At 37.5% G+C, this 26,295-nt stretch overlaps 1 protein-coding gene across 36 annotated transcripts in view; it reads left to right on the top strand.

Annotated features, from left to right (window-relative positions):
• Positions 1-26,295, top strand: part of MAPK10 (mitogen-activated protein kinase 10) — a 580,277-nt gene that overhangs the window by 237,958 nt on the left and 316,024 nt on the right. For all 36 annotated transcript variants that reach the window (XR_008679024.2, XM_055384586.2, XM_055384585.2 and 33 more), the window contains one exon: positions 1,354-1,468. The gene's annotated coding sequence lies outside the window, so the exon portion shown is untranslated. The remainder of the gene's footprint in view (positions 1-1,353; positions 1,469-26,295) is intronic.

The following is a 26,295-nucleotide window of genomic DNA, read 5'->3' as shown; positions in this document are numbered from 1 at the left end:
TTCATCTTAGTGACTTGTCTTCATAGAAATAAAACTGACTCCTGTTTGTCTGTGTTAACCTGCCTGGGTGCCCTATGTGCTTTCTGAAAATGGATTGCTTAAAGCAATTGTCCTCTTCTTATACATTGGAAATAGGATCTGAAAGCATTGATAGTGAAGGGAAGCTCTTAGGTTAGGTCTGTTTATTTGGCAATGTTTATTCAGTGTTTGTAGGCGGAAGCTCCAGCACAGCATTTATATAATATAGTAATTGCCTATTCTTCTATTACCTGTATTCTCTACTAAGGTTTAATCCCCATCAGGGACTGACTTTTTCTGTTTGGCACACAATAGGGACACACCAAATATTCATTGAATGAATATCTCTCATGTACTGAGTTCTCTGCTAAGTGCTATGGTAGAAAAAATTGGGAAACTCTAACACAGTTTCTGCCGTTTGGAACCTATACTCATTTGGGAAGATGAGGCTAAATAACAATAAAGATGGTATAAAATCAAGGGCCCATATTAGTGTTTTGATAATGAGTGCAATAGAAATTCAGAGGAGAAAGGAATTTACCTCCTCTGAAGTGATGGTAGGTGACAATGGGGCTACACTGGTGTGTCGGGGTGAGGTGGTGGGCTAGTGAGAGGATGGTAGTCCTAGGAGTAATTGTGAGCACCTGGGCAGGAAAGAAACTCTTACTTGGGGTAAAGAGGAGGCCTATTTTGGGTATGATGACCATATTTTCCAAACTAGAAATAAAAACTTATGGTTTGACATTGGGTAGAATGTTGCAGACTGCCACATATTCTGAAGAATCTTGTCTAATATAATGTTGGGAAGTAACAGGCTATAATGGTGAAAAAGTAGGTTAGTAACTAGAAGAACATAAATACAGGTCTCTTCAGACGAGCTCCAGCTTAGGTTTACTTTCTTTTGCATACTTCAGAGGTTTTCAAAATTCTCCTCCTTTATTGGTACCTATGTAACCATTGTTCCAATGAAATCTTGTATGAAAAGCAGAATATGTAAATCTATGTAACAGTGGAGCTGTCCCAGTTGAGGATGAGTGGGGTGCCTTGTATTAGAAAACCAAATTCATATCACAAGACTAATTATATTAACTGAAATAAGAATTACTAATTTAGTTTATGCTCAGATATTAAAATAGTTGTTCTGGTATTATAACATCAAAGTTCTTGTGCTTGCAATAAATGATGAATAGAGATAATTACCTTGAGATATTTTCTTTCCTCTGCCTGCACTCACCCACCCAGTAACCAACTGTCTTTGATGTCAGCTTTTTGGTTTTCTAAATACAAATTTAAATCTTAAAATCAAACTCATCTGTTTTTTGGCTTTGCTTTCAGGCTAGTGTGAGAAACACCAACGGCAGGCCCATCTCAGATCTTCACTATGGCAACTTATGCAAGAAACTGTTGAATTAGACCCGTTTCCTATAGATGAGAAACCATACAAGCTGTGGTGAGTTGCCAATTTAAAAATATTCCTTAGCATGAAAACTATGATCTATATAGCCAATTTAAATATTGCATATGGTTTTGTACATGGAGCTGGAGAAATACTGCTCCAAATAATTTCGACTACAGAAGTGAAAATCAATAGAACAGAAGTTTAATAGTTGATGTGGTACTACTAATACCACATACAGTAGTGAAAAGTCTTGAGGTGCATGGGTGCAGCATATAACACCATGATACTACCACCATGGATGATACCTGCAATTAACATTTTCATGTGACAGAGTAACAGTTGGGTACCATTATTTTTAAGTGACTTTTATTATTTGCAACATTGTACTATATTTTACAGATTCATCTCCTTTAGTAGAAAAATTGGTTCTGAGCTAAATTATGGTTTTCTTTCAGGAACACACACACACACACACACACACACACACACACGCACCATTTAGCTCTTCTGAAATAAGAGAAGAGAAATCACAGTTTTATAAAACTCAATTCATGGGCATTTTAGCCTACAAATCCTTTTGCTTAACAAAGCAATGTTAAAAATAGATACAGTTGCTCTGCCTAGTTGGAATGATTTTAAAACTTATTACTTTATAAAAATATCAGCACACACAGGTAGAATGTCTTTTTAAATCAAATACTTGATGCTTCATAGTCACCAAAGTCAATAATCAATAGATTCCAGCAGAGATGAACGAGTTATAGTCTGTCAAATAACATCTTTGAGAACTAGAGTATGACTGTGGTGCTTATAAGACTCCAAAAGAAGCTATTTTGAGCTAGTGATCAGTATCTTTCTTTCATTTGCCTAGTGGCTTATATAACTGTAGATAGGTAGGCTGCCCTGTGAATTAATGCATAGCCTATGACTGCGGAAGACTGATGAAATTAATCCTAGAGTTATTTCATATAGTGAATTTATAAAACAATTCATAAAAAACAATCCGTCTACCATTATATTGAGAAAGCAAATTTAATAGCATCACTATACTGTGCTTAATTAACATGTATTCAATGAGTGTTATAAATAATTTTATGCAATTGCCAATAACAAACTATTTTTGACCTAAAATAAGGGCAATTTTATATGGTTGAACCTAATATATTATGTGTTACTCCCAGTGATGTAGAAAGCATACCATGTTCTCTCCATTCTGAATATTAATTCATTAATCAAACTCTTATTGAGAATCTGTGATGTAGGTAGCATGTTTAGCTTTTGGGGCAGATAAAAGACAGTCCTTGCTTTAAAGGAGCCCTCAGTCTAAAGAGTGGGGTACTTATAATAAAATGTGCTTATTAATGGAGGTAGTTGTGTTCTAAAGAGTGTGGCACTTATAAAGTGCTATTACATGGGTAGGTCTAGAGTGCCAAAGGAAGTGCATCAGAGGAGACTCTAACACGGATGTGGTAGAGATTAGTCAAGGAAGACTTCCCAGAGGAAGGGATCTTTTGGTGGACTATTAAGCACAGTGAAAGGATAGCCAGAGGAAGGGAGGATGCAGTGCACAGTGGGAACATTTTTTAGCAGACCCAGAAGCCTGAGAGAGCATGATTGTGTGGGAATACTAGGTATCATTTACTATGCTGAAGCAGAAATGGTAGTGGCAGAGATAAAGTTGAAGAGGGATACAAGACATGTGCCGTGAAGGATCTCTTAGACAAAATTAAGGAGTTTGGATTTTGTTTCAAAGTGAAGAGCTTTTGAAAGATTTTAAATAGGAAATTGACATAATCAGTTTATTTTTTAATTGTGAAATATACCATACACATAGAAGAGTGTATAAAACAAATACTGGTTAAAGAATAATTATAAATCAAACATCATGTAAACAAATCAAACAACATAAAACAAATCAAGTAAATCAAACATGATGTAATAGACTCCCAGCAAACCCCTATGTGTCCCTTTCAGATCACATACTTTTCCTTCCCCACCATAGGTAACCGCTAGCTACTATCCCACCTGTTGTCATGCACATTACCTTGCTTTTCTTTGTAGGTTTTCCATCTATCTGTGCATCTCTAGGCTATGAATCTTAGTTCTGCCTATGCTTCAGCTCCATGTATTTGGAGTTATAGCATGTATACTCTCAATCACCTGATTATTCTGCTAACATTGTGAGATTCTTTCATGTTCATGCATATAGTTTATTCATGTAAATTGTTGTATAGTATTCTACTGTATCAATATGCCAATATTTACTTATCTAGTCTATTGTTGTTGAACATTTGGATTAAATCTATTTTACCTAATGCTAGTATAAATATAAAAATAATATTATTTTTATGTTTATATATATTAGTTCTCATAGATTCTGATATTTACCGTTTTCTAGGATAAATAGCAAGGGAAGGAACTGCTGAGTTTTTGGGTATGTGCGCCTTTAATTTTACTAAATAATTCCAAAATATTTTCCCCAATCAGTTGCATCAATTTACATTCCCAGCAGCAGTATATGAGAAGCTCTGCATCCTCACCAACACTTGATTTACAAGTTCTTAAATTTTGCTAATCAGGTAGATACATAATTGTACTCATAGAAGTATTAATTTGCATTTTGCTGATTACTAATGAAGAAGAGCATCTTTCCATTTTTTGTTTTTTGGTAATTTGATTTTCGTCTTTTGTGAAGTACCTGCTCAAATCTTTTTGAGATGTGTCTTTCAAAATGATAACTAACACTTATTGAGTTCTCACTGTGTAATAGGCACTATAGTAAGTACTTTACAAATAGTTCATCTTCCTAGTATCCCTATAATTTAGAGGTAAGGAAACCAAGGTTTAGAGAGGTTAAATCACTTGCTGACAATCACATAGTTAAGGAACAGTGGACTTAGCATTCAAGTCCAAGTCTTTCTGACTCCAGAATTCTTCAGTTTCTCAGTGTTTGGAAGGGGATTTGGTTGGAACCAGGGAGAACATCTAAGGTGCTACTGCAGGAATCCAGTTAAAAAAGTAAGTGCATAAACCAAAGAATTGCTAGTAGGGCATATGTAACAAACAACTGGACTTGGTAATGAATGTGGTGGGCAAACAAGAGGAAGGATTTTAAAAGTCTCAAGTTTTAATACCTGTCGGCTAGGTAGATTCAATATTTGTCATACAATGTGTGTGTGTGCGTGTGTGTGTATATATATACAGTGTATATACACACTGTATATATATACACACACACACATTGTATGACTAATGTTGTAATATATTGTCATCCTTTGTACATATATTGTACAATACATTGTCATATATATATTGCGTGTGTGTATATATATATATATAAAATACAGATATTGTGGTAGGTACTAATAATTCATTTTATAAAGTCCAGGTATTGTAGGTACTAAGAGTACATTTTGTGAATCTACAATTCAATGAGATGAATTTAGTTCACAGGCTCATAAATTTTAGGGTTTAAGTCAATGACACTGTTCATTTGGGTCAAATCTTCACTTTTTTTTAAAGATATGGAAGCAACTGCTAACGAGGGTAAGTGGCTTGTCCAAGATCACATGTTTCTAAGTGTCAGGTTAAGAATAGATACGATGCCTGCAAAAAAATGCAAAGAAATAACAACCACCTGATTTTTAAATTAACAAGTGATGACACAATCAACCTATTCTATTTCCTAACCATTTCTCAGACAAGTCCTTTTTCATCTAAATCTGTTGTTACTGCCATAATTTAGGTCCTCATCATCATCTTTGGCAGGTTTATTTAAGTAGCCTAGCATACTATCTTCTTGTCCATTATTCTACCAGTGAAACCACCAGACTTGTTATTTGATTTGCAGTTGTTGCCGTATAATTGCCCTACTTAAAGAATTTTCAATATACTCTGTCATCCATGTAATAACTTCCCTTTTCCTTAAGACATGCCATACTTCTGGCCAGGTGGGTGGCTCAAGCCTTTGTAATCCTAGCACTTTGGGAGGTCAAGGCTGGTGGATCAGCTGAGGTCAGGAGTTTGAGACCAGCCTGGCCAACATGGTGAAACCCTGTCTCTACTAAAAATACAAAAATTGGCCAGACATGGTGGCTCACGCCTGTAATCCCAGCACTTTGGGAGGCCAAGGCGGGCAGATCACGCGGTCAGGAGATCAAGACCATCCTGGCTAACACGGTGAAACCCCATCTCTACTAAAAATAGAAAAAATTAGCCGGGCATGGTGGCGGGTTCCTGTAGTCCCAGCTACTTGAGAGGCTGAGGCAGGAGAATCACTTGAACCTGGGAGGCAGAGGTTGCAGTGAACCGCGATCATGCCACTGCACTCCAGCCTGGGCGACAGAGTGAGACTCCGTCTCAAAAAAAAAAAAAATTATCTGGACATGGTGGTGGGCACCTGTAATCCTAGCTACTCAGGAGGCTGAGGCAGGAGAATAGCTTGAACCTGAGAGGCAGAGGTTGCATTGAATCGAGATTGTGCCACTGTACTCCAACCTGGGCGACAGAGCAAGACTGTCTCACACACACACAAGACAAAAAACGATATGTCATACTTCCATCCATCCCCATTTTAGACACTCATGACCTTTTAAATTGCCTGGAAACACCATTGTGCTTCAGTCTCATCACATCTACTCAGGTGTTTCCTACCTCTGTGATTTACTTCATGCTGTTTATACTGCCTGTATTCACTCTGCACAGCCCTTACTTACTCCTTTCCATCCTTTAAGACGTTTGTGACTCTATGATGGTCTGGGGGCTAGCAGCATGGACATCTCCTGGAGCCTGATAGAAATGAAGCATCTGAGGTCCTACTACTCAGACAGACACACAGATTAAGAATCTGCATTTTCACAAGATTCCTAGGGGATTTAAATACATGTTAAAGTTTGAGAGTACTGTTTAGAATCACTTTAGATTTCATAAGATTCTATCTCCTCCTGGAAACCTCTCAGATCCCTTTCATCCAGCATTCAATCATTCTTGGTGCTCTCACAGTAACCTGTGCATTATCTACCTCACTGTATTACCATAGTATCTTATTATCTGTTTATTATCTGTTTGTGTCTGCTTTGCCTCCCACCTTAGCCAGGGGGTATTTTGAGCAAGACTCATCTTTGAATTTCTTATACCTAATACGGCGCCTGACACTTGATAGGCACTGCATAAATATTTATTGAATGATTGACAAAAGAAAGAAGAATGAGAAAGAGATTGATATACAGAAAGAAACAGAAGCAGGACAAAGACAGACACATGAAGAAAAAAACACATAGCTAAAGAGACTTCCATAGAGACAAAAGCAGTTTACGCAAAGGCTTCACAAATTTTGTCTCTGGATACAATGTGGAAGGCAGCCTGGCATAGAGTCCATAATCTTATTTAAATAGGTTAGGTAATAGCCTATGTTGTTTGCCAGTCTCTCAGAAGAAAAATTTAACTTAATTGCTCATTTAACAGCATTGTTTTTTGATGATTGTTATTAAGTAAATTTTTCCAAAATTTGCCTTACTTTCTTAAACAAACTGTTGTTCTGTCATTTTTACTATTCAGAACCTGTTGGGAATATTATGTGTAGCTTTTAGTGCCCTCTATTAGGAATGACTTTCATAAAATGAAATGAGTCCTGAAGATTTTGTTGAGGATGGTGAAGATATAGAAAACATATCTTGTGGTGGACAGTCAAGAAAAATTATAGTGTTTTGCCCGGAGAAGAGAAATGAAGAGGAAAGATTGAGGCGGAGGGCGGCAGCGCTAGAGAGTGAAAGACAGTGCAACTTACCAAGCAACTGCCTTCAGTATTTAAGGGCTTTCATATGAAAGAGGCTAGAGGATGCAGGATTGTTTGTAAGTTGTACTGAAGGCAGAACTAAGAGACCAATGAGTAGATAGTAGGCACTGCACATAATTTTTTTTTTTATTATAAGAACTGTTTGAGCCTGTGCTTTTTGAAAAGCAGTAAAGTTTTCATCACTGAAAGTATTTAACCATCTTCATGGTTGACCAAGTATGAAGAGCTTTTTAGAGATGATACTACTTTGTGTGGGAGATTGAACTAAATGACTGTAGGATCTAAGGTCCCTATTACTTATGAATCTATAGTTGTTCAGAGAAGTGCAGGAAGAATGGGGGTTATAATAAAGAACTACAATAGTGGCTAACATTTATAGAGTGCCTACTTCATGCCAAGCACTGTTCATAGTGCTTTGCATGTCCCAGTTCACTTGAGCCTGACAGCAATACTACTGAACATTCCTATTTTACAAAAGGTGAAGACAAGGCACAGACGATTTAGTAACGTGCCACAGGTCATGCAGCTAGTGGTGCATGATTCTGACTCTGGAGCATATGCTTATTACTGTGCTGTATTCTTTGTAGTGTTAAAGATGAATATTGGACCCAAATAGAGCCTTAAAATATTGATATGGTTGGAATTCCAGGTAAGTATATGGATAAGAATTCCAAGGAATAGTAACAGTAACAATCAAAGTGAAGAGAAATAGAAATTAGCATAACAGATTTGTGGAATCAAATACCTTACAAATGAGACGAATAAGAGAATATTCAGAAATGTTTAATTCTGTGGTGCTGTTCTGTCTTGCTTCTCAATGGCTGCAGCAGTTTCCAAGATGGGAAATTAAATCTTTAGGAGTATTTAACCTGGTAAAACCGATATAAGTAGCCCCAGACTATGTTCTGAATTTTGTGTTCCCTCCAAATTCTTATGCTGAAGTCCTAACCCCAAGGAGATGGTATTAGGAGATGGGGCGTTTGAGAGGTGATTAGGTCATGAAAACAGAGGTGATTGGGATTAGTGTCCTTATAAAAGAGACCCCAGAGAGCTAGCTAGTATTTTCCACCATGTAAGGATACAGCAAGAATGCACTGTCTATGACCCAGAAAGCGAAACCTCAGCAGACACCGGATCTATTTGTATCTTGGACTTACCAGCCTCCAGAACTGAGAAATAAATTTCTGTTGTTTATAAGGTGCCAAGTTTATGGCATTTTGTTATAGCAGCCTGAATGGACTAAGACACTCTAGTATTGTATAAAATTTTTACAAACTTTTTTCCTCCACTGATTGGTAGAACATGTAGCTATGTGTCTTAGGAAGATGGGGCTGTCACTGTTTGAGAGTTCCCAAGTAATTTGATGCCGGATCAGGAGCACAAATTCAATGCTTTCTCTTAGAAATCGGGATTTTCCTGGAGTTTATTTGAAGACTGAGTAAGCATCTGCAAACATTTTAAGTTCTTCATAAAGAATTCTCTGTGTTTTGATAACCAGTATCAGAGGAACTAGTATTAAAATCAAAGTATGAGATTTTAATGAAAAATTGGTTAACATAACAAAGCTATTCAGGTTAAGACTTGAAAAATTTAGTGTGTAGTTTAACAGCATTCATTTTATGTGATAATTTATTATTTGCATTGTAGATACCATAAATTTAAAGTTTTCTTTCTATTTGTACTTTTGGAGGGCCCAGGTGGTTTGTTAGTGCTTTAAATCCTGAGACTGACTTTAAAGCTCTTTCAAATTTGACTGGACAATCTTGATAGTATTGCTTTCAGAAAGTCACTTATAAATCTTAAGAATGAATGCAATTCTACTTTGGAGTTTAGTCTATTAAGATATATATAAATCTTAATAAAGATACTCTTTTATATTAAGACGTGTGTGTGCACACACATGAGTACATATATAATATTGTACTCATTCCCTGCCAAAAAGATTGAATAAAATATATTTAGCAAAAACTACGTGAAAAAGTGGGTAGGAAACAATTTAAGCTATACAGCTGTGTTTAAACTGTGTAGGTCCACTTACATGTGTTTTTTTTTTTTTTTTCCAAACAAACTTGGATTAAAAATACAGTATTCCTGGGATGTGAAACCTCCAGATACGGAGGGCTGACTTTTCCTACAAGGCTGATTGTTGGACTTGAGTATGTGTGGATTTGGTTAGAGACCTGAGGTCCTGGATATACCAAGGAATGACTGTATTTCATCTTTTGTGAGTTTCAGACTAATATAGTTAGCCCTCTGTGTCTGCAGTTTCACATCCGCAGATTTAACCAACCATGGTTTGAAAATGTAGTTAGGCCTATGATGGTTATGTCTGTACTGAACACACACAGACATTTTTCCCTTGTTATAAACAGTACAGTATAATAACTATTTACATAGCATTTACATTGTATTAGGTACCATAAGTAATGCAGAGTTGACAAAGTATATGGGAGGATGTGTGTAAATTATATGCAGATACTACCATTTTATATAACGGGTTTGAACATCCTTGGATTTTGGTATCCTCCGGGGTTGTCCTGGAATCAATCCGGTGAAGATAGCTTGTGACACCTTTATATCATGTCATATGTTTGTTTGACTATCCTACTATCCTGTTGTCAACCAGGGTTCAGGTTAACAAAGTGAAGCATCACAGGCAATAAGCTCTCATTCATTGCACTTATTGTAGTTTTGGTCCTTTGTATAGATGTCTGACTCTGTGTTATAATTTAAGGAACCAAAACACATTCTGTTTTCATCTATCTCTGCTTCTGAACCTGATATCATGTATAAAGTTTCCACTTGTTCTTTTAGTTGAAGACTTCAACCATTGCTATTCAAACAGAAATGTTATGAGGCAAATTGATTGGCTTGCTAACCTGATAAACTAACTTGAATTAAGGTGTGAATTGGTCGTAATGGATTTTGGATCATAGGTACTAACCACATTTGAATAAATATGGTGCATTAAAATAGCAGGACACTGCAGGAATATATAGGAAAAGTTTTTATATGGAGAGGGAATCAAGAATTGTCTAGAGCGGGGTGTTTTGTTCAAGATTTTTATATGGAGAGGGAATCAAGAATGGTCTAGAGCAGAGTGTTTGTTCGAGTTTAGAAGATTTATTCATATACTTTCTGGAAAAGGAAGAGCCCTTGAAGCTAGATTTTTATCCCAGCTATGTCATGAATTAATATTCCCTTGGGCAAGTCTTAATTTCTAAAGTGACTAAGACACCAATAGTTTCACTGAGTATATTGGAAAATCTCAGTACAGTTTAGAAATCGTGATTTCTAAAGGTGAATTTTAAAAGCTTTCTCTCATAAGTAATCAATGAACAAATATTTGTGCACACCAGTTCTTCAATAGCAAAGAATAATTTCAAGATAAGACAAAGCTGAGCTTCAACTGTATATGAGAGAATTGTAATAGATGGTGTCTAAATTTCTTTAATTGTAAAAATTATGTGGATTAAGTTGCACACGGATGGAATTAAAGAATGAGATGATACCTAAGCGGTCTCATCCAAGTGGGGTACCTTGGTGAGGGAAGCCTTGGCTAGTGAAGGACTCCATGAGGATGCAAAGCAGCTACGAGGGGAAGAGAGGGCTCAGAAGGCTATTAGAGAGGGACTTGCTAATGCACAGTTTTGCTTTAACTTTCCCTGTTTTGTTGTCTTCAGCTTAATTCTGCCCATTCTTATTTACTCTGAATCAATAAATAAGATATTTTAGCTATAGGAAGTCACTTCTAATTATTAAAGATGTGCTAAACATAAGGAAGATAGATAGTTTATGCATAGCCAGCCAAACTGACTACATCAATTTTCCATGTTTGCATCATTCTTTATCCCAAAATTATCCTTTGCTATTGAAAGACTAGTGTGCACAAATATTTGTTTATTAATTTACTTATAAGAGAAATCTTTTAAAATTTGCCTTTAGAAATAATGATTTCTAAACTCTACTGGGATTTTCTGACATATCAGGTGAAACTATTGGTGCCTTGGTCACTTTAGATATGATATCAATATAAACACATTTACATGAAGTTAACAGACATTTTCAATGGGCAGATTACTGTGGTAGAGTCTTGGAAGATTAAATATCACACAGTTCCTTCCTCCCTCCCCTCATATTCCCTGCTTCCCTTCCTTCCTCCCTCCCTCACTCCCTCACTTCTTCCCTCCCTCCCTCCCTTCCTTCCCTCCCTCCCTCCCACGAATATTTACTGACTGTTTACTCTGTACCAGGTGCTGCAGAAACAAAGATAAATTTCACTTTGTTTCTAAGCAGCTCACTATTAAAGTAGGGGGCTTTGGAGGTGGGGAGAGAAAGAAGAAAATCTTGTGAATAAATCCCACACAGTAGGATAGTTTCTTTGATAGAAGTTGAGAGCAGGCATAGTGGCTCACACTTGTAATCCCAGCTCTTTGGGAGGCTGAGGCAGGATTGCTTGAGCCCAGGAGTTTGAGGCCAGCCTGGGCAATATAGCAAGACACTGACTCTACGAAAAAATTAGCGGAGTGTGGTGACATGTGCCTATAGTCCCAGCTACTCGGGAAGCTGAGGGGGTAGAATTCCTAGAGCCCTGGAGGTTGAGGCTGCAGTGACTGTGATAAGCACTCCAGCCTGGGTGACAGAGCAAGACCCTGTCTCTAAACTCAGCTTCTACCCAGGCATTCTCAAATGAGGTTCTGCAGAGAGACATGAGCCCACTGCCCTCAGGCAGTAATTCTCAAACGTTTTAGTCTCATGACCCCTTTATATTCTTGAAAGGTAATGAGAAACCTAAAGAATTTTTGTTGTAGCCACTGGTATTTACCATTTTATAAATTAAAATGTAAAATTGTAAATATTTATGTAATTTATTTAAAAATCAACGACTGTAAACCCATTACATGTTAACATAAATAATGTTATCTTTTTATGAAAACTACTTTTAAGAAATAAAAATAATTTAGTGACAAAGTGGCATTGTTTTACACTTTTGCCAATCTGTTTAATGACTACTTTAACAGAAGGCAGCTGAATACTCCTATCTACCTATTGTTTCAATTTTTTGTTATACCATACATCAAGTCACCTTTGGAAGACTGCCATATACCTGTGAGAGTACGAGAGTGACAATGTTGAACCATGTCTTCATATTATTTGGAATTAGTTTTGACTAATTTGGGGGCCACATGAAAAGGTCTTGGGGACACTCAGGGGTCTGTGTACTATACTTTGAGAACCACTCCTAAAAAGTATCTGTTGTATGTAATGAATAAATGTCTCTTTTATGCATCTAGCATGGCACTATTATGTAACACCCTTGAAAAAATCGAGAAAATAGTGTTTTGCTATTTAGATAAGGTACCATAAATGAGGAAGGCTGCCAGACTGTAAGCCTCACAAAAGCAGGGATGTTTCTCATTTTCACCCATTACCTGTCACAAAATCTGACATAGAACCTGACTCTGGGAATCTCAGTGACAGAACGTTCTAATGAGAGGGATGTACTTTCATAAGTCCCTGTAGTCCTAGGTAGAATGTGGTGAGTGTTACAAATAAGACTAAACATGGAGGAGCTGGAGGAAGCAGTCCTTTACAGATGGTAGGTCAGGAGGGCTTCATGAGGAAGACAGCACTGGGGTGGAAATGCGAACATATTTTGATAGTGCTGGAGGTGGAAAGGTAATTTCTGGAAGAGGGAACAGAATGATCAAGGAGCAGAGTGGGTTTGGAGTTCAGAAGTTTAGGCTTGCGTGGGTTATACATAGGGGACATGGCATCAGAGACATGGCTAGGAAAATAGACTGGGGCCAGACTGAGGGAGGCTCTGAATGATCTGTGAAGGAATTTGGGGTCTGTTTCTATAGACGATGAAGAACCTCTCCTTTTTTTCTAAACTGGTTTAAGAAAATGATTCTGGCAGTAATGTTGGTTTGAAGAAGAGAGATAAGAGAGGCAGGATGAGCAGTTAAAAGGAAGGAGAGAGAGGGAATCCAGCTTGAACAAGAGGCAGTGAAAATCTGAGTAGGAGGGTCTCATTGTTAAAGAAGGCCCCAATGTCTCAGATAATTTGGAGTAAGAAGCTATAAATGAGATAGAGTTTCACTCAAGGGCAGGAAAACACTGGGTTCTTTATGATTTCATTCTAGGCTCAGCTACAGTCTTGCTAAGCAATTATGCACAGGTCCTTGAGCTTTGGTTTCTCCATATGTAAAATGTAGAAATGGATTGCTTGCCTTTTTGTGTCACAGGAGTCTGTGTAAGGATTAATGAGCTCTTTGACAGGAAGGCACTTTATTAATCTAAGCCATCAATAATAAAAATGAGAATGTTTGCCAGGTTCTTTTGCTCCTATGTTGAAGGCTGCTATGTAAATATGAAATACTGCCTGGAACTATTGTCATTGTTAATAATAGTAAAGTGATTACCACGAAACGCCTACACAGCAAACTTGTTCTCAGTCAATTCCAAAGAGGCAAGATGAAGCCAGGCATGGAAGTTAATTCCATTTTGTTTATTCTAAGTCTTCCTTATTGTAAACTATTTTCCTGCTTAGTAGAGAAGTCATTTTAACAGTATTTGAATTTCATTGTATCTCATTATTTTTATCACTCTATTCTGGTCACGTATTCCATCGCTATCAGGGACATCATTATTCTGACTTTTCCCTACGCAAATGGAGATGGGACAACATTTGATGTGTCTAGTTACCTGCATCAGTGTTCTTGTCAATTTTGGCTGTTTTCTTCAGTTTAACCCATGGCTGTATAGTCTGTTGGTCAAGTAGGTAAACCCCAGAGTTAAACTGCCTGGGTGTAAATCCAAGTTCTATTATTTTACATGAGATCCTGGTTAAGTCACATAACCTCTTACGCTTCAGTTTCCTCATCTGTAAAATGGTACTAATAATGGTGTTTTCCCATAAGGTTATTGTGAAGGTAATGAAGGTAAAGCTCATAGCATTAGGTGCTCAGTAGCTGCCAGGTGTTTTTTTTTTTTTTTTTTTTTTCTTTTTTGGTCAATTTTTATTACCATTGTCATCATGTCTTCTCTTTTCCTAATCGGGGTCCTTTACCATTCCTTGTTAATTAATTATTTGTCTTCTAGTAGTTAATTTGTGATAACATAATTGATCATGACCTTTTTATTACCTAGAGTAACATTCTAAAATATCCACAAAAATCTTAAATTTTATTCATTGCTCTTTCATATATTCCTCTTGTGCTTTTTCTCCAGCAAGTCAAGTACTTAATTCTGATATAAATATAAGGGATCTAAAAAGTTTGTCCTAACCATTGACAAGTATTATTTCCTATGACACATTGCCGTCCTCCCACACAATTGTCCTGTAAAGAAAATTGGCTTGCCATTTTCCTTGTTGGACTGATGTATTTATTCTTTTCTCAAGATCTGTATCAGTATGTTTCTGTTTTTGCTATTTATCATGTCTCTTAAGACTTCTAAAAATACCTTCCCATATTGTCTCAGATTCATTGAGATCTGTTTGGAACATACACCAAGCCCTTGGTCTAGAGTGCAGAAGCTACAGCCAAGTTTGTGTTATGCTCAGCAAACCAAAGCTCATCTTTCTAATTTGCACAAAGACTTCAAGAGTATATTGGGCTAGTGTGTGATCCTGTTTCACACCTTATCAATTGTTATCCATTAGTATTGTTAAGTCATGACTGTAAATTCCTGCGGGTTTTGGCTAAGTATATCATTGGCAGATTCTCCTTTGTGTCATAGTTACATAGAATGAATACTCAGCCACCATCTCTCCCTGTGTTGTCCATAACTTCCTTGGGTCATGAACCAAATGAAATCAATGGTCTTGCTTCATGTGAAAAATTGATCCATATTTGCTAATAGTGAATTATATTCTATTCAAATTGTATAGGATATTAAAAATGACTATTGAAAATGCCTGCTAGTAGAGGTGGAAAATGATTGAGTAGTAAGGCAAAACAGAATATATTAGCATTTAATCAGTTCTTTTATGATTCTAGTATTGAGTCTTTCTCTTAGTCACACTGGCTTAGAAACCGTTTAGATGAACATACCAGAAGGGAGTTTCCTTTTTGAAAATTGTTATCCTCTATCTGGTATTAGGTCACAGAGATGAAAATTTAGCACCTCTGCTTTCTTTATTTTTAGTATGGGGTACACTTACCTTAACCACATACTAGATGTGTGATATGGTTTGGCTCTGTGTCCCCACCCAAATCTCATGATGAATTGTAATCCCCAAGTGTCAGGGGAGGGACATGGTGGGAGATGATTAGATCATGGGGGTGGATTTCCCGCATCCTGTTCTTATGATAGTGAGTGAGTTGCCATGAGATCTGATGGTTTAAAAGTGTAGCACTTCCCTCCTTGCCCTCTCTCTCCTGCGTTGCCGTGGTAAGGTGAACTTGCTTCCCCTTCACCTTCTGCCATGACTGGAAGTTTCCTGAGGCCTCCCAGCCATGCTTCTGTTCAGCCTGATGAACTGTGAGTCAATTAAACCTCTTTTCTTCATAAATTATCTGGTCTTTGGTAGTTCTTTATAGCAGAGTGAAAACGAACTAATACAATATGCGATCTTGGCCAAGTTATCTAATGCTGGTCCCTCAGTTTTCTCCTTTGTATATTGAAAACAATAAAAGCATCCATCCCATAAGGTGGTTGTGATAATTAATTGAGGAAAGAGTTGTAAAGTTATTAGAACTATGCCTGGCACAGAGCAAAACTTTAGTATCTTTTAGCAAGTATCATTACCTACTTGAAATAATATAGTAGTTAAGAGCTTGATTCTGGAGTAGATTGGTAGGCTTGAGTTCTAACTCTATCATTTGTTGCCTAGGTAATTTGTGGATTCACATTTCTGAGCCTCTGTTTCATGTAAATTGGTACAGTAAGAATATCTACCTTCCAGGGTTTATATGAGAAATAAATGGGAAGCACTTAGCATAATTGCTCATTGAATATTAGCTATCATTTTTTATAATCCTTATGACATATGACTTATATAATAATTATAATAGCAAATACTTATGGAGAACTTATTTTGGGTCAGCAATATCTCAAGTATGTTACATATACTATCTCACTTATTCCTTACAATATCTCCAAAGAGATAGGTGCCATTGTTATCCCTATTTTACAGATGAGTAAATTGAGGCACAGAGAGGTTAAGCAACATTTCCAAGGTCCTACAGTGAGAGAATGGTGAAACAAAATCTGTGCATTTATCCATTATGCTCTACAACAATAAAGAAAATAGTTGAATATATTTGGAAAAGAAAATTAGACTGTTAGGCTAATGACTGAGGCTCTTACTGTGTCCTGACCTTTTTCAAACCCTGAATCTATTAATACGGTCAGATAAATCTGGTTCAAATGAAGATTAGTAGGTAGCACTAAAGAAGAAAAGAAGGTAAGGCAACCTCTTAAACACCTGAAACCTCAGTGGTGTGTGTGAAAGTGAAGCCTTCAGTCCTTTTTCCCCAAGAAAAGCTCGTTTTATCTTGAGGATGAGGTGGGAGCATGGTTTACTTGAATATTTCCAGTCTTATTTAGCTTCAGCCTCTTCTTCCCTTAGTCACTGCATGCCTCCCTTAGTCACTGCATGACTCTGCCTGAGGCCCCAGGAAGTTGTACACATTTGCTTTAGACCCTGAATGTCCCTGGTGATATTTGGGATGACCTCTTGTTGTACTGCAGCCCTGCCGATACACTGTGTGTAATAGAATAGTGCCTGACTGCAGAGTGTGATTCCTAAGGGCTTCTGCTTTCAAGTCAAACAGAGCAGATTCAGATTCTCAATCTGCTTATATGGGCAAATTAGTTAGCATTTTTAAGACTTGGGTTTTTTTTTTTAATCTACAAAATGGGCATGTAGCACATACCTGAGTCTTTGAGAGAATAGAATGTAAAACGTTTTAATACTGTGTCAAGTAGGGAATTTTGTCAACACTAGGCACTAAATTTTGTTGTTAACACTAAACACTAAAAACTTTGAAAAAGATTGGTTTGCTTTGGATCATTACCAAGCACTTTCATCACTGAAATAACAAAATAAACTCAGTTGTTATCATGACAAATGCCCTGGGAGTACTTTTCAATATAATAAACTAATTTTATTTCTTCATTAACATGTGTACTCCTGGGTGAACCCTACTAGGACTGGGAAGAGCAAGCTGTGGAAAGGCTATAGGGCTTGCAAGTACAAGAAAAACATGTGTCTATAAAATAGTACACTGCTGTGTATTTATCTAAGTCAGTATGTGAATGCAGAATCTGAAGCTGGACTCACCCCCAGAGCTTGGGAGTCCCCACAAGAGCATGCCCCAAACTGTCCTGAGATGGGGCCAGTTGAGATTCCAAAGAAAGAAGCCCAAATGCCAGGGTGATCTGTCCAAAGCACTTATTAGGGGAACTTACAGAGGGCTGCAGCAGTCCTTGAGATACACAAGACAAAAGGGGTGTTCTACGTAGGTTTGTCTGCAGAAGGGGGTAAGGGTAGGGAGTTCATATGAGGGTTTCAGGAATTCAGCTCAGGGCTAGAGCCAGTTTCTTTTAGTGTTTTGGACAACGACCTAGATGCCTTTATTAGTGCTTAGGAATGTTCAAAGCCCCAGTTTGGGTTCAAGCCTGCTGGTAAAAACCTGCATCTGGCCGGGTCACGAAATGGTCAAGGCAGTCTGAGATTTTTGGTTAGGACACAGAAAGAAGGTGTGTGTGTGGGAGGGGAAGTGGGGGGACACTACTGTGATTGTGCTCTGTAGATTTTCAACTTCTCTGCAAATCTAAGATATTATTTTTATAATTTCCACAGGAAATCTGAGAAGATTAGTTTAGTCAAGGAAGGCAGAGAGGAAGATGTCTTGCCATTATATCTTAAGGAAAGTAGATGGATAGGATTGGAGGAAATTGGAATTTGAGCAATTAGCTGAAAAATGACAAATGTATATTGTAAGAGCATATCTGATAAGGAAAAAATGACCAGTCTGATAGCACTGGATATTTGACATCTATCTGGGCAAATCAATGGAGCCTTGAGTGCTAGGTAGAGAATTCTGGGTGATATTCAGTTGGCCTCAGCACATCGGTTCTTGGGTTCTCCAGGGAATTAGCAAGCAACATTTTCTTTACTGCATGTGGAATGGCAATGGCAGATTAATTGTGCCCTCTACTCCAGCTCTTGATCCAGGCACTTATACAAGGACTATTTGCCATGGTCCCTCCTCCTAGGTTGCAAGCTTGCTCTGGATTATCTGATCATGGTGGGTGCAGATGTCTACCATTTTGAGGACCCATAATTCGCACCACTTTCTATTTCCCCATTCTGTTTTTGGTGTGAAGCAGTTTCTTCTTTACGATTCTCCAAACAAAGAGACTTACTATATACTTTCTTCTGGACATCCACTCACATAAATGTGGATATAGAGTAATTTCTGGGGAGTTAATCTGAATTGACTCATATGTGATTAGCACTTCCTTATTGATCAGGGTGACCACCAACCTCTTATCATTAGTGCAGAAAATCATTTTTAAATTTAATCTATGGCAAGACTTCTAGCTACATTAAACTGAACCATGTAGAGGTAAAGGTAATCTGAAATGCACTGTCAGTTACCATATTGATTCCAAGAATAGATTTCATTGTATTTATTCATTCAACAAATATTTATTGAGTATCTACTATGTGCCGGGTCCTGTTCTAGCTGTGGGAATACAGTAGTGAATATGATTAAAAAATCATTCCTGGCCAGGCGTGGTGGCTCATGCCTGTAATCCCAGCACTTTGGGAGGCTGAGGCAGGTGGATCACGAGGTCAGGAGATTGAGATCATCCTGGCTAACATGGTGAAACCCCGTCACTACTAAAAATACAAAAAATTAGCGGGCGCGGTGGCGGGCGCCTGTAGTCCTAGCTACTCGGGAGGCTGAGGCAGGAGAATGGTGTGAACCTGGGAGGCAGAGCTTGCAGTGAGCTGAGATCGCACCACTGCACTCCAGCCTGGGTGACAGTGCAAGACTCTGTCTCAAAAAAAAAAAAAAAAAAAAGTCATTCCTGATGTCGTGGAGCTTATATTTTGGTGGAAGGAGACAGAAAACAAACTGGATGAATAAATGAAATATTTTTTATGTTAAATGGTAGGAATGGTCGAGGAGAATGTTGAGCAGAAATATGGAATAGGGAGTGTGGTGGAGGGTTTCAGTTTCAGATAGAGGGATGAGGGAAGACCTCCCTGGCATGTCATTGAGCAAAGACCTTGTTTGATATGATGTCCTAGGCTTGTATTCTCCCTCTCTTGATGATTCCATGTTTGTCCCTTCCAAAGCTGTTACTTGATAAAAGTGGAAGGAATTCCTGGATAAGACTGTCCTCTGTTCAGTAGTCTGTGGGTAGCCCCAATTACTTGATAGAAGCTCCAAATAAGTTCTCAAGAATCACTTACAAGAAAAAGTGGGGTTGTCAGGCTTAAGTTAAAACATGTAATTCTGCTTAAGATCAGGTCTCAAATAGCTAAGACCAAGTTCTGGAGTTAGTTATAATGGTTTATCTTACCCAAAATACCCACACCACCAATTTAAAAGAAAACAATTTAAAACATGTTTGTGTTATCCCTCCTCCATAAAATTGATTCTGCCCTTAGCAATTATCTGACATTAATTTATAGAGTAATTTCATGTTCTAGTTGTTTTCTCAAGACATTTCCTTGTTTATCCATTTACTATTTGATTTTAATACAAATTATAATTTTCTTTTTATATTAAAAAATCTTTTGATTCTATTTTGATTTCCTTGACAAATCTCCAGTCAGGGGGACATCTCTGACATTATATGAATAATGTAGTTGATACAGTTGGGCTCTGTGTCCCTACCCAAGTATCATCTCAATTGTAATCTCCACGTCTGGAGGGAAGGACCTGTAATCCCCACATGTCAAGGGAGGGAGGTGATTGGCTCATGGAGGCGGTTTCCCCCATGCTGTTCTCATGATAGTGAGTGAGTTCTTACAAAATCTGATTGTTTTATAAGCATCTGGCATTTCCCCTGCTTACACTTCTCTCTCTTGCCGCCATGTGAAGAAGGTCCTTGTTTCCCCTTCACCTTCTGCCATGATTGTAAGTTTCCTGAGGCCTCCCAGCCATGTTGAACTGTAAGTCCATTAAACCTCTTTTCTTTATCAATTACCCAGCCCCAGGTATGTCTTTATAGCAGTGTGAAAAAAAAACTAATACAGTACTATATTATTTATGGCAGGGCATGGGGAGAAAGAGGGAGAAAGAAAGGAGTAAGAGAAGAAGAAGAAGGGGGTGAGAGAGGAAGAGCAAGAAGATAAAAAGCAAAAATATTTAAAAAACCATATTTTTAGTCTGCCATTTCTATTTAGCAAACTTATCTGGTTGTCTTTTATTACCTGGGACTCTAAGGCAGAATCGTTACAGACAGATTTTAAATTTAAAAAATTATTTTTCACATATGGTTTGTATACCAATGTCTTGTACTTGTTTCATATAATGGCATTTGCCTTTAGCTTCTACAACCTTTGCAGTCTTTTAGTTTGAATAGAGTTTGATGTCTACTGCAATGTAACATGTACAACAAATTGTTAATATTTCTTGACCAATTCAAAACATGTATCAGGGATTATCTCAGCTATTTCATAGATTACCTTTCATTTCGTTCAGGCTATGGAGATGAAATTAGAGGCGCAGGGTTGGTGTGTGGAGATGGGTATTGACAGTCAATTCTCCCAGATAATATAACAGGTGAGTTCTGATAGGCAATGATGCTGTCTTTCTCCTTCTTTTCCATTATGTATTTTCCTGTTGGCATTAATGATATTCCTCTTCTTCTACAGATTTACATACAAGTATATATATAACATACATGTGAAAGACTATTATTCTAGGCATTGAGTTCAGAAAAGGTCTTGTCCTCAAGAGATTATAGTCTGGTGAGGGAAACAGACATTTTCTTTCATAGTAGGTATCACAGTTTCCAATTATTTATTTGCGTGCTAACTTTCAATATTTGAATAAATTATAAGAAAACAATATTTTCAGGAGACTGCAGTTAGTTTTTTTTTTTGTTTTTTTTTAATGAGCATAGGGTACTGAATATACTGTGGGTGTCAGAGGAAGTCTCCTTGAGGAAACGTGTTTGGATAGGAATAGTCAGATGAAGTGGGGAGGTTTGTGAGGTGGAAAAAAGTTCCAGGCTGAGGAAACAGCATATGTGAAGGTCCAGTGGGGACAGAGATTTGAAGAGATGAAAGTTGTGTAAGAGGGAGAGGGATAATAAATGAGGCTTAAGAAGTATGCAGGGTCAAATTACATTATGAAGAGCTCTGTGGGCCATATTAGTTATGACATGGAAGACTTTTAAGTGGAGTCACAGACACAAGCAGATTTGAGCATTTGAAGAGTGCTCTCTTTGCTATGTGGAAAATGTTTAGGGAAGGATAAGACTGACAGTGAAGGTACAAGGTGATCCAGGAGAGACATAGTGGTGACCTAGACTAGACTGACACAGTTAGAAGAGGAGGGGATGTTCTCAAAAACAGTAAGGAGGTAGGTAGAATCTGCAGGACTCGTTTGCATTTGGAAGATGAGGGGAATGACAGTCAGGCATGATTCTTGCTTTCTGGCTTGGATGCCTGTGTGGGAGGTGGTTGCAATTTTAGAGAAAGAGAACACTGAGGAGGAACAGGCTTGGAAGGAAGAAGTTGAATTCATCTGTGGACATGTTGAATTTGAAATATCCAGCAGGCAGTTGCATACATATGTTTATTGTTCAAGAAATAGGCATGGGCTGGAGGTTATGGTCAGTCCTCATCACTAAATAGGAGGATAATGGGGCAAAGAGAGATTCTAGGAACAAACCTTGACAAATACCAACAAAGAACAAGTGACCAGAGAAGGAGCATAATGATAATAATAATAATAATAGTGGTAAAAGTTAAAACATATATGACCCTTACTATGTGCCAGGCACTGTGTTATGTGTTTTTACATATATTAGATCAATTTAATCTTCTTGAGAGGTTGGTGCTACTGTGATCCCTGATTTTACAGATGAAAAATATGTGAGCCCCAGAAAGGTTAAGTAACTTAGAGACTGTCACCAACCAGTATATGGTAGAGCTGATTTAAAACCAGGCATCCTAGCTTCAGAGATTGTGGGCTTTTTCTGTATATTCTACTGGAAAGCATGGGAGTGCACTGTCCAGAAACTCTGGGAAGAGAGGGAGTTATCAGCCTTGTTGCTGCTTAGAGGTCAAGGAAGATTAAGGCTGAAAGTTGCCCCTTAGGTTTAGTGACATTTGCCATTTATAAGAACATGCTTGCTGTCATGACAGCCTGAGAAGGCAGACAGCAGTAGGCTGAGGGCCTCCTGGGAGATGAGTAGTGTAGTGTAGATGATGCTGTCCAGAACTTTGGCTGGAAGGTGAGGAGATAGGACTAGGAGAATTCTCAACTCCTCATGACTGGGAAAAAAAGGCATGGAAAGGATTTGATTTCGGGGCAGAGCAGAGAGGGGTTCTTTATGAGAGGAATGAAATTGGTTTGATGCCTATCAGAACTCTCCTGTTATATTATCTGAGAGTATTGACTGGCCCATTTCTCTTATTCTAGAAATCATTTTCTAGAAGGAAGCGGGTATGGCCTAACATATTTATAAAGTAATACTTGATTATACATTATAGAATTTGTTGGTTTTTAAAAAAATCTCTACAGCTGGGTACAGTGGTGTGCGCCTGTAGTCTCAGCTACTTGGAAGGCAGAAGTAAAAGGATCCCTTGTGCCCAGGAGTTTGAGGGCAGCCTGTGTAAAATAGCAAGATCCTGAAGATCCTGTCTCTAAAAATAAACAAAAACAAACAAACAAAACTCTGCAGCCATACAATGATTAGTTGACTACCATTACCTATCAGTCAGCAGCCTTAAATTTGGATGCAAAACCTATGGCCAGAAACAAACAGATTTGTGACTTCTCTCTTGAGAACCTTGGGAACAAATACATTATGAATTTTAACCAGCCACAAATGGAGTGCTTTCACCCAGATCTTTTCCTTGTAATTTCAGTCAGGTTTAATTTTGACCGTAGGCTTTTGTCTGGGTTGGTTAGATCACCATCTCTGTTATAACCTCCAAATTATTAAAAAGCTCTTCTGAAAGATTTTGTGGAAGGTTACAGCATGAAATGGCCTATTTCTCTGTGGGACGGCAGGGCTCAGGAAAATGTGACAAACGTCACAGTGGAACTGTGCTGTGTCAAACCACAAGTGGTGCCTCCATACGAAGGTGGACTGAAACGTATCCTCTAAAATTAGGTGTAATTTCATGGGTGATATTCTTTCCTTTTTCTATTACTGAGAGGTGAGATTACTGAGAACACTTTTACATTGAATGTTAAAGCATGTTGATTCTACACATTTTTTTCTTCCCAATCCTAAATCCACAGCATGTGTTTGATGAGATTTTAAACCTTTTTAGAATAATTAAAAAAATAACTTCCCAATGAAGGAGAATGATTTATAAAACGATGCATTTAAATGTAAAGTTTCATTTAAGGTAAAGTGTTATTTCAAACAAGTTTATTTAAAGTTTTATTAAACTTATTTAAATGTAATATGCATTTAAATATAATTTATTGTTTTAATATCTTAATTTTGTTGTACTTCTAGTTTGTGTGTGTTGAAATATTTGCAGTATATTTGCATATTATTTGAAAGAAATTGTGTACCATAAATGGAGCTTTGCTATTATGGCTAAATGCACATTTTTACGAAAAAGTGTGAGATTATCTGCTAATCACTCCAGAATCCCATTTAGTCATTAAAAATGTAAAGGGAATTAATGACAGAAAGATACAGTTAATGATTAAATGAAATGTAGTTATAAACACAGCAAAGTATAAGCAAAAGCAGCTAAAGCATCAATTTAGTACAGCTTTTTTTTCCTTCTAAACAGGCCTTGTAGATAATTATACTTCTTGAATCATTTGTCACATTGTACATTTGTTCACATTACCTATAAAGCATATTTCATGAGGTTCATTTCATGATTGATTTGTTACTCTTAATAAAAAGTGCTTGAGTCTGCCCCTGTTAAAAGAATTCAGTGACTTTTTGCTTGAGAAAATTCATAGCGAATATTCTTTGTTGGATGAAAAACAGGGCAGTGATGCCAACTGAGAACATTTTTCTTTTCAGTTCTGGGACTGACTTTGAGAGAGAAGGAACACCTTGTGCTCTCATGGTGCACTGCTCACATCCTAAGCTTAGTATCTTTTCTGAGAGAGATGAACATGTGGTTTTTCCAGTTTGGGCCTATTCTGACAAGACTCTGCTGTTGAGTTTATAGGCTGATTAAAGGGTACAGAGGGAACTCTGTAATTATACTCATACTTGAACATGGCTATATATCATGTTTGAGAAATTTCCTGTATTCAAAGAAAATAACCAAGCTGGTCCTATGTTCTGTTTTGCCTGCGTGCCACTAAGTGAGAAAATGTATGTTCCTTTCCTGCTTCAGCTGTTGTTTACTTTGTACAGTATTTTCTACCCCTTTGAAAACAACCATTTTTCTGACTCTTATGGTTTGGTGAGAGTCTGAGAAAGGCTTTGGCTTTAAGAACTTTCCTGGTGGTTTAAGTCAAGCTTGAGAGAGAAAGTCATTGTTCTCCCTGTCCTCATACTTCCCTTTTCAGCTTCCTTATAAAGATGGGTAGTTATGACCTGCACTCTAGCTAAGTTTATCCCAACAGTCTTGAACCACTTGTCAACATTTATGTTTTCCCACTGGTATTTTTTTTCAAATCATTATTCATTCAACAAATATTTATTATCTATTACATGCCAGCTATTGTGCTATAATTCTAAGATGAAGATGAAAAGGATAAAGTATTTACACACAATCTTTTTATATCCAGAAAGAACACCAACAAGTATGTTGAACATATTTTAATTAACTTAAGAATTTAAAAATAAATTTAAAGCACGAATTCCCCATTATGACTATGTCAAATTAACCTATAGTAATGAAAACAGCAGAGGTCTCTTGTATTAATCGGTTCTCACGGTCCTATAAAGAACTGCCCAAGGCTGGATAATTTATAAAGGAAAGAGGTTTAATTGACTCACAGTTCCACATGGCTGAGGAGGCCTCAGTAAACTTACAATCGTGGCAGAAGGGGAAGCAAACACATCCTTCACATGATGGTAGGAAGGGGAAGTGCTGAGCAAAGAGGGAAAAGCCCCTTATAAAACCATCTCATCTCGTGAGAACTCACTCACCATCATGAGAACAGCAGCATGGGGGTAACCGCCCCCATGATTCAATTACCTCCCACTGGTTCCCTCCCATTATGTGTGGGGATTATGGGAAATAGAGTTTGAGATGAGATTTGGGTGAAGACACAGACAAACCATATCATCCATATAGTTTATCTTAGTCTGTACCAGGGCTTCCCTTAGGAGTGAGAGAGCAGAGAGGGAAACCTAATGACAAAGATAAAATTTGTGTTGAAAGCCTGCTGCTTGCATCTGCTTTGATTCACTTGGTAAATCCTATTAGGTTGAGAAGTTCATAAAACTAGCAGGCTTCTGAACTATTTATGAATTTGTACTTAAACACACACAAAAAAACTGAAAACAAGCACTGTATAAATTAGTTCCAATGGAAAGACATTGATTATTCTGAATGGACACAGCACAATACACCGCTATGTGACTTCTCACACATGCAGATTCTCATTTTCAGGGATACGGACACATGTGTACACACACTCATATACAGCCACACATTCCTGTGTATTCTCTTTGCTGGCCCACCAAACTGAACTTTCCTGAATTAGGGACATAAAATTCTACTAAATTAAAAGTCTGGAGAATATATGCCTCTGCCCATCTTTATCCCAGTAAGATTGAACTATTAGTGGCTTCATTGCTTGTGATATTTATAACATTAGGTATAATTTCAAATTAGCATTTGAAAATAATATAATAAGAGACATTCTTAAGATATGATGTGTTTTTCCCAAAAAGTGCTATATTGACTAATTGATTTCATTTTGGAAGGTAGAAATGAGGT

Source organism: Gorilla gorilla, chromosome 3 (genome assembly GCF_029281585.2).
Source record: "Gorilla gorilla gorilla isolate KB3781 chromosome 3, NHGRI_mGorGor1-v2.1_pri, whole genome shotgun sequence".
NCBI lineage: Eukaryota > Metazoa > Chordata > Mammalia > Primates > Hominidae > Gorilla > Gorilla gorilla.
Note: the sequence above shows the minus strand (reverse complement) of the source record. Positions and strands in the feature narration are given on the sequence as shown.